The following is a 7,675-nucleotide window of genomic DNA, read 5'->3' on the forward strand; positions in this document are numbered from 1 at the left end:
CATGGCTATTCTGTTTTCTAGTCATGAATTTCTACTTGTATCTTTATTTTTCCTTCTGCTTTTCTTAAGTCTGTTTTGTGATTTAATTTTCTAAGTTATTGAATTGAATACTTAGTTTATCCCTTTTCTATTCTTCATTGTTAATCAAATAAAGTGCTTAAGGTTGCAACTCTAGATTTTAATATTTTGTGACTTTTAAAACATTTTGTGAACTTTTTATTGTTTTTTTAAAAGTTATCTTAATTGCAATTTTGCTTTCTTTCTCAACCTGAGTTATTGAGAGGAGTGTTTTTAAAATTCCAAATACTTTCATATATTCCTTTATGATCACAATTTCTAGTTTTATAGCATTATCATAAAAAATGTGATGTGCATTTGTGCTTAAAAATATGTGCATTTTCTGAAGTGTGTAGATTCAGATATACCTATTTAGTCAAAAATATTAAAAAAAGGGTTAACTAGGTACTGTATGAAGCATTTTATTATGTTTAATACTGTATATGAGTAGATAATCTTATTTTTATCATTTTTGTTTTACAGATGAAGAAATTAATATTTAAAGAGGATTTTTAAAAAATAATTTATTTATTTTTTAATTTACATCCAAGTTAGTTAGCATATGGTGCAACAATGATTTCAGGAGTAGATTCCTTAATGACCCTTACCCATTTAGCCCATCCCCCCTTAAAGAGGCTTAGTATCCAACATCTTAAAGGTAGTTAGTATGATGGAGCCAGAAGTTCAACCCAGATTTGTTTGCCTCTAGAGTCCATTGTCTTTACCACTACTTCAAACAAATTTCTTATGAACTTGCTTATTTTCTATTTTTCACCTTCATCTCAGTTTTCAATCTGAGAGTGATGAATTTAAAAAGAAAGTAGAAGAGGGGCGCCTGAGTGGCACAGTTGGTTAAGTGTCCGACTTCTACTCAGGTCATGATCTCTTAGTTCATGGGTTTGAACCCTGCGTGGGGCTCTGTGCTCACAGCTCGGAGCCTGGAGTCTGCTTTGGGTTCTATGTTTATGTCTATGTCTCCCTCTCTCTCTGCCCCTTCCCTGCTTGCACTCTGTATCTCTCTTTCTCAAAATAAATAAACATTAAAAAAAAAGAAAGTAGAAGAAAATCAAGGAGAAATCAATGCTTGTTAATTATTTGTTATTTATACAAGATTTATAATTTGAATATGTAAGCTCTTCAGATAAACCTTGAGAGTTATGATTCATTAAAGTTAAAATAATATGGTTATTGGAGGGTATTATATAACATTTAATTCTTCCTTCCACTCTAAGCCATTTCTAAAAACTGTTAGAGTCCCAGAACCCAAAACTTGTGGTATTCTACTCATTATACATTAAAATTAGATGTCTGAGATTTATAGAGACAGAAAAAGCCAAGAATGCCTAATCAACCAGCTTACCCAACTGGGGAGGTGGAATTTCTTGGAGTATCTGGAAGGGATTTCAGAATTCATCCTCAGTGGAGCCAGGCTCATCTGGGACTCCAGGGCTCTTATCATACTTGTGGTCACTAGATTTCCAAACATGGTAGGGTTTGCCCTGCTGGTCATAAACACAATGTTCCCATCTTTCTTCTGTATCTTGGTACAAGCATTCTTCATCTGGATCCCTTGTTGGGGAGCAGCCATAGCTTTCTCCTTTCCTATGATCCTTAAGCATACCCAAACCTGTATAAGTGAGCCAGTTTCTTCCATTTCCTTTTTCAGATGGGTCATGTAGGCAATAACAACCAGTTACCTTTCTGTTTGGGAAAAAAGTATACCTCACAGCTGATTGGCCCAATTTTTCTGGTACGTGGTGATCCTTGAGGATCTAGGTCTTCAAGCTCAGCTTTTTCTTGTCTGGGAAAAGACCTTTGATCTTGTTCTTTCCCAAGCTGCATTTTTGTTTCAGAATCCAGTTCCCTTAGAGACATGCTTTTTCTAAGCTTCCTCTCATTGTTGCCCCCAAGATGACTCTCATCCTTTCTTGAAGGAGGCCTTTGCTCTCTAGCCTCTAGTTTCTTCTCACTCCTTGATTATGGGCTCAGGTCTCTTACTTGAGGTCCCCCATTATCGTTGGGTTCTGAGGTCAGGCCTGTCTCTTGGTGTCTTTCATCATCTCTTGGTACTGGGGTGTGGTCTCTATGTTGGAATGTTTCATATTTTGGAGCTGGTCTCTGCTCCCTAATTTGGCTTCTTCCTATCCTGGTTTCTAGTCTCTGCTCCCTAACTTGGGGTCCCCTATTTTTATTGGGCTCTGGGCTCAGGTCTCTCACTGGGCTTTTCTCATCATCCCTTAGTGTGAGGATCTGGTCTCTGTGTTGAAATCTTGGAGGTGGTCTCTGCTTTCTAACTTGACTTCTATCATTCCTCAGTTATGGTCTCATGTCTCTCTCTTGGTGTCTCCCATCATCCCTTGGGACTGGGATTTGGTTTCTCACTATATATCTGTCATTTTCTGTTGGAGTTGGTCTTTGCTCCCTAACTTGCTGTCTCCCTTCAGTCTTGCATTCTGGGTTCTGATCTCTAGCCCAGTGTTTCCTATCATTCCTGGGATCAGGGCTCAGGTCTCTCACTTGGCTTCTCTCACCATCTCTTGGTAGAGGGATCTGGTAACTATGCTGGATTCTTTCATATTGTCTTGGAGCTGGTCTCTGCTCTGTAATGTGGTATCTCCCATTATCCCTTGATGCTGGGGTTTGGTCTCTCACTTGGCATCTCTCATATTCTGTTAGAGTTGGTCTCTGTTCCCTAATGGGGTATCTCCCATCATTCCTGGGCTCCGGGCTCATGTCTCTCACTTGAGTTTTCTCATCATCCGTTAGTGCAGGGATCTTGTCTCTATGTTGAAATCTTTCATATTGCCTTGGAGCTGTTCTCTGCTCCCTAACTTGGCTTCTCTCATCATTCCTGAGTTTTGGCCTCACATCTCTCACTTGGTGTCTCCCATCATCCTGTGGTGCTGGAGTTTGGTCTTCCACTTGGTGTCTCTCATCTTCTGTTGGAGTTGGTCTCTGCTCCCTAACTTGGTATCCCTCATCATTTCTGGGCTCAGGGCTCAGGGTTCTCACTTGGCTTTTCTCACTATCTCTTGAGGCAGGGATCTGGTCTTTATGTTGGAATCTTTCATACTGTCTTGGAACTGGTCTCTGATCCCCAGCTTGGCTTCTCTTATCATCCCTTGATGCTGGGGTTTGGTCTCTCATTTGGTGTCTCCCGTTTTCTGTTGGAGCTAATTTCTGTTCCTTGACTTGGTGTCTCCCATCATTTCTGGGTTTTGGGCTCAAGTCTCTTACTTGGTGCCTCCCATCATCACTTGGTGCTACAGTTTGGTCACTATAATGGATTCTTTCATAGTTTCTAAAGCTCTTCTCTGATCTCTAATGTGGCTTCTCCCATTATTCATGTTTTCTGGACCTACATCTCTTACTTGTTTGCCGTCATTTCTAGGCTCTAAGCTCTGCTCCCCAACTTTGTGTCTCCCATAAATCCTGGGCTCTGGGCTCAGGTCTCTCACTTGGTGTTTTCCATCATTCTTTGTTACTGAGGTATGACTCCTCACCCTGTATTTTCCATTTTCTTGTGGTAGTGGAGTCTGATCACTAACTCCCAGTCTCTCCTCCTCTCTTGAAGATGGTCTTTCCTCTCTAGTTTGCTGTTTTGCACTATTTTGAATATCTGAGCTCAGCCCTCTCACTGGATGTTTCTCTTCATCCATTGGTGCTGAGGTCTGAGCATTCACCTGTTGTCTTTCATCATCTTTCACTTCTGGTCTTCGTTCTCTGGTTTGTTGTGCTTCATCGTCTCTGGGTTGTGGACTTTGTTCTCTCACTGGGTGTCTTCTTTCATCATTTCTTGGTATTTCAGTCTGATCATTAACTTCCTGTATCTCATTCCTTCTTGGAGAAGGTTTTTGCTTTCTAGTCTGCAGTCACTGTTACTTAATTCTAGGCTCTGGTTTTTTGCCTGGTGACACTCAGCAGCTTTTGATGTTGGAGTCTGCTTTCTACCTTGTTGCCTTGCAATACACTGGAATTCTGGGCTGTGGTCTCTCATTTGATACCTTCCAACATCCTTTGGTTTTGGAACCTGGTATCTCACTTGATGGCTCCCCTCATTTATTGGTTTTGGGTTCTGGTCTCTCACATGGCTATTCTCATCAACTCTTGATGCTAGTGTCTGAATACCACTTTGTTCCTTTGACTGATCCTGTGGTTCTGGTCTGCACTCCTGCATTTGATATCTCCCACCATTGCTTGGAGCTGGAACTGGTTTCTCACTTGTTGGCTTGCAGCATCCCAAGTTACTAGAGTATTGTCTTCTTTCATTTGAAGCTTCCCAATGTCCCCTGGTGTTGGACTCTGTATACTAGGTGGTGACATTCATCAACTGTTGGTTCTAGGATCTGCTCCTTACCAGGCTGTCTTGAATAATCTTGGTATGCCAACCTCTGGTCTCTCACTTGAAGACACCTGTAATCATTTTGTGTGGGGGATCTGGTCTTTCTCATGGCATCTTTGAGAATCCTGGGATTCTAGGCTTGGGTCCTTTAATTGTTGCCCATCATCATTTGCTGTTGACATTTGGTTTCTCACTTGGTGTTTCTGAACATCCTGGGAATCTTGCCTTTGATGTCTCGCTTGATCACTCTCATTATCTCTTGGTATTGGGATCTGGTCTCTTGTGTAATATCTGTGAACAACTTGGGATTCTGGGTTCCAGTCTCTCATTTGATGCTCTCCATCATGCGTTGGTGTTGGCATTGGGTCTCTTACTTGGTGTCTCCCAACATCCTGGTATTTTAAGCTTTGGTTTCTTCCTTGGTATTTCCTATCATCCTTTGGTGTTTGGGTTTGACCTCTCACCTGGTGTTTCCAAATATCTTGTGGTTCAGGGCTCAGGTCTCTCACATGCTGTGATTCTAGGCTTTGGTCTTTCACTCCATGATTCTCATTATCATTGGGTATTGTCATCTGGTCTCTCATTTCATGTCCTTGACTATCCTGGGACTCTTGGAATTCCCTCCCTTGGAATTTTTCTTTCTGCAATTGCCTGTCTTCTAGCTCTGTGGCTTGTTGTCCCTGACTTTCAGATCTTCTTTCCTTCTCCTTTAATTCAGGACAGAAAAAAGGTTTTATGCATGCATAATAGGCTTTTGTCAGTCCAAACATGAGCAAAATGAATTCACTGAAATCAACTGTTTTGTCATCATCTTGATCCAGCTGTTGGAAGATTTTTTCTGTTGTTTCAGAATGATTTGTTTTCTATGAGAAAAGAAATCAAGAAAAGAAGTAGTGTATTTATCATTGTTTTCTTATGTCTTTTTTGTTACCTAGAATATTTCTTAGGAGACATGTAACTGTTTTGTTTTGTATTTCTTTTTTGTTCATTTTGTTAGTTACCTCATTGGGGAATATATTTTTCCCATTGGATAACATTTTTCATGGCAGTATTATGTATAATTTTATATTTTGAAATCACAGTGAATGAAATATTTATCCCTAACAAGTATTACTAAGATATAACATTATTTTATGAAATATTTATTAATCGTTAATACCTTCTCTCTTTTACCAGCTGTCATTGATGACCCTGATTCATATTTCAAAAATAAAACTCAAGTCACTAAAATAGAACTGTCTCATCTATCTAAGCAAAAGATCTAATCTTCTTTGTTGTGTATTCCTTTTTCTAGACAATAGAGGAAGTTCACCTATTTCAATCAAAGGTAAACTCATCTATTTGTGCTATGTCGTCCATTCCATTTACTTTCTAACGACACAATTCCTCCTGATAGTCTACGGTCTTACCACCCTGAACGCGCCTGATCTCGTCTGATCTCGGAAGCTAAGCAGGGTTGGGCCTGGTTAGTACTTGGATGGGAGACATTTCCTCCTGATAATCTCTCTTTCTCTTGACTTTTCAATATTTTAGTCTTCACTGGCCATCATACTGAAACAATATGCTATTAGCTATTGTATTTAAAAATATTTCTGTGTACCACCTTACCACATTTCTTTTTTCTGCCTACCACCCATTATCTCTTCTTAACATTTATCTCCAGGTTTCTTGGAAGAGTTATTACTTACAAATATCTCCACTTCTTCACTCTTCATTCATCCTTTAGTCCATGTCACCCTGGAATCTATATTTACCACTGTATTAAATGTCTTTCTTAATGTCAAATACAATGGACACTTTTCAGTCATCATTTTATTTGACCTCTCAGCTTCGATTCACGCAACTAACTAATCCTTCCTTTGGAAACATTCTCTTCTCTTGGATTCCATGACCATCCCACTCTCCTGATTTTCCTCCTGCATCTCTGGACTTTTCCTTTTTTATTCTCATTTCTCCTCTTCTACCTGAATTCTAATTATTGGAGTTGTTCAGGATTTAATCTTGTTACCTTATCACCCATTCTTATAGCTTTTCACCATCAATTAGAAGATGATAATCAGATTTTTGTCTTTGGATCATATCTCTCTTCTGAATTCCATACCACTGCTGAATTCCATACTCAACTGCTTTGGTGACATCTTCTCTGTGATATATCAGAGAGAGAAGAAATTCAGCTTCCAGCTTCAGGGTCCAATGTCCAACTCAGAATTCTTGACTTCCCATGTCTACTTCTCATCAAATCCTCCCATCTCAGTAGATGGCACCACTATCCTTCCAGTTTTTCAAGTCATAAGCTTGGTAGCTGTCTTTGATTCTTTCCTCTCATTTACCTTCCAATCCAGTTGACCACAAAGCCTTCAGTTTCCAAATGTAATTATCAGTTCATCTATTTATTTTCTTTCTCATTGCTTCCATCCCAACCTAACCTACCATCATCTTTGCCTGTATTGTTATAGTAGCTTCCTTGTAGCTCTGTTTCCTTCTTCTTTTGCCCACTTACAATCTGTTCTCCACTCAGAGGTCAAATGATGTATAAAAACCTATAAAATAGATCTTGTTATTCCTCCACTCAGAATTTTTTAACAGCTTTCTGTTACATTTAGGGAAAAAATTTCAATTCCTTAACATGATCTACAAAACTCTTTATGATTCAGTCTCATTTCTTTCACAAACTTCATCTCCTGCCATTTTTCTGTCCAGCCAGATTTGCCTTCTTTCAGTTCCTTGAACACATGAAGCTATTTCCTGCCTCAGGGACTTTTTATATTCTTTTTGTTTTCCAGAACTCTCTTCTTCCCATTCTTTTCCCTGTCAACTTGTACACATCCTTCAAGTCTTAACTTAAATGTCACTTTCTCAAAGAACCTTTCCTGAGTCCCCAGTAGAACATAACATTTTTCATTGTTTTTAACCAATAGTTTTATGATTATTTGTTTGTTGTCTGTAAGCTTTTTGAAGGCAAGAAGCATATCTATTTTGCTCACTAATCTTCCTCAGAGTCTAGAAAGATACTTGGCATAGAACCGATGCTGAATAAATATTGGTTGAATGAGTGAATGAATAAATACGTACCAGAATGATTCCAGGTGCTATGGAAGGTAGATGGCAGACATGGTTGCTCCCTTTACAGACAAGTAAACAGGCAATTACTACACACTGTGTTCCACAGAGGGAAATGGGAGCTGGTGAGACAAATACCTAAACCATATCACTTTGGCTGCAGTTAGGTAATGGATCATAGTGGGGATTAAGAGAGGCAAGAATAGAGGTGGGGAA

This window comes from Prionailurus bengalensis, chromosome C1 (genome assembly GCF_016509475.1).
Source record: "Prionailurus bengalensis isolate Pbe53 chromosome C1, Fcat_Pben_1.1_paternal_pri, whole genome shotgun sequence".
Classification (NCBI taxonomy): Eukaryota; Metazoa; Chordata; class Mammalia; order Carnivora; family Felidae; genus Prionailurus; species Prionailurus bengalensis.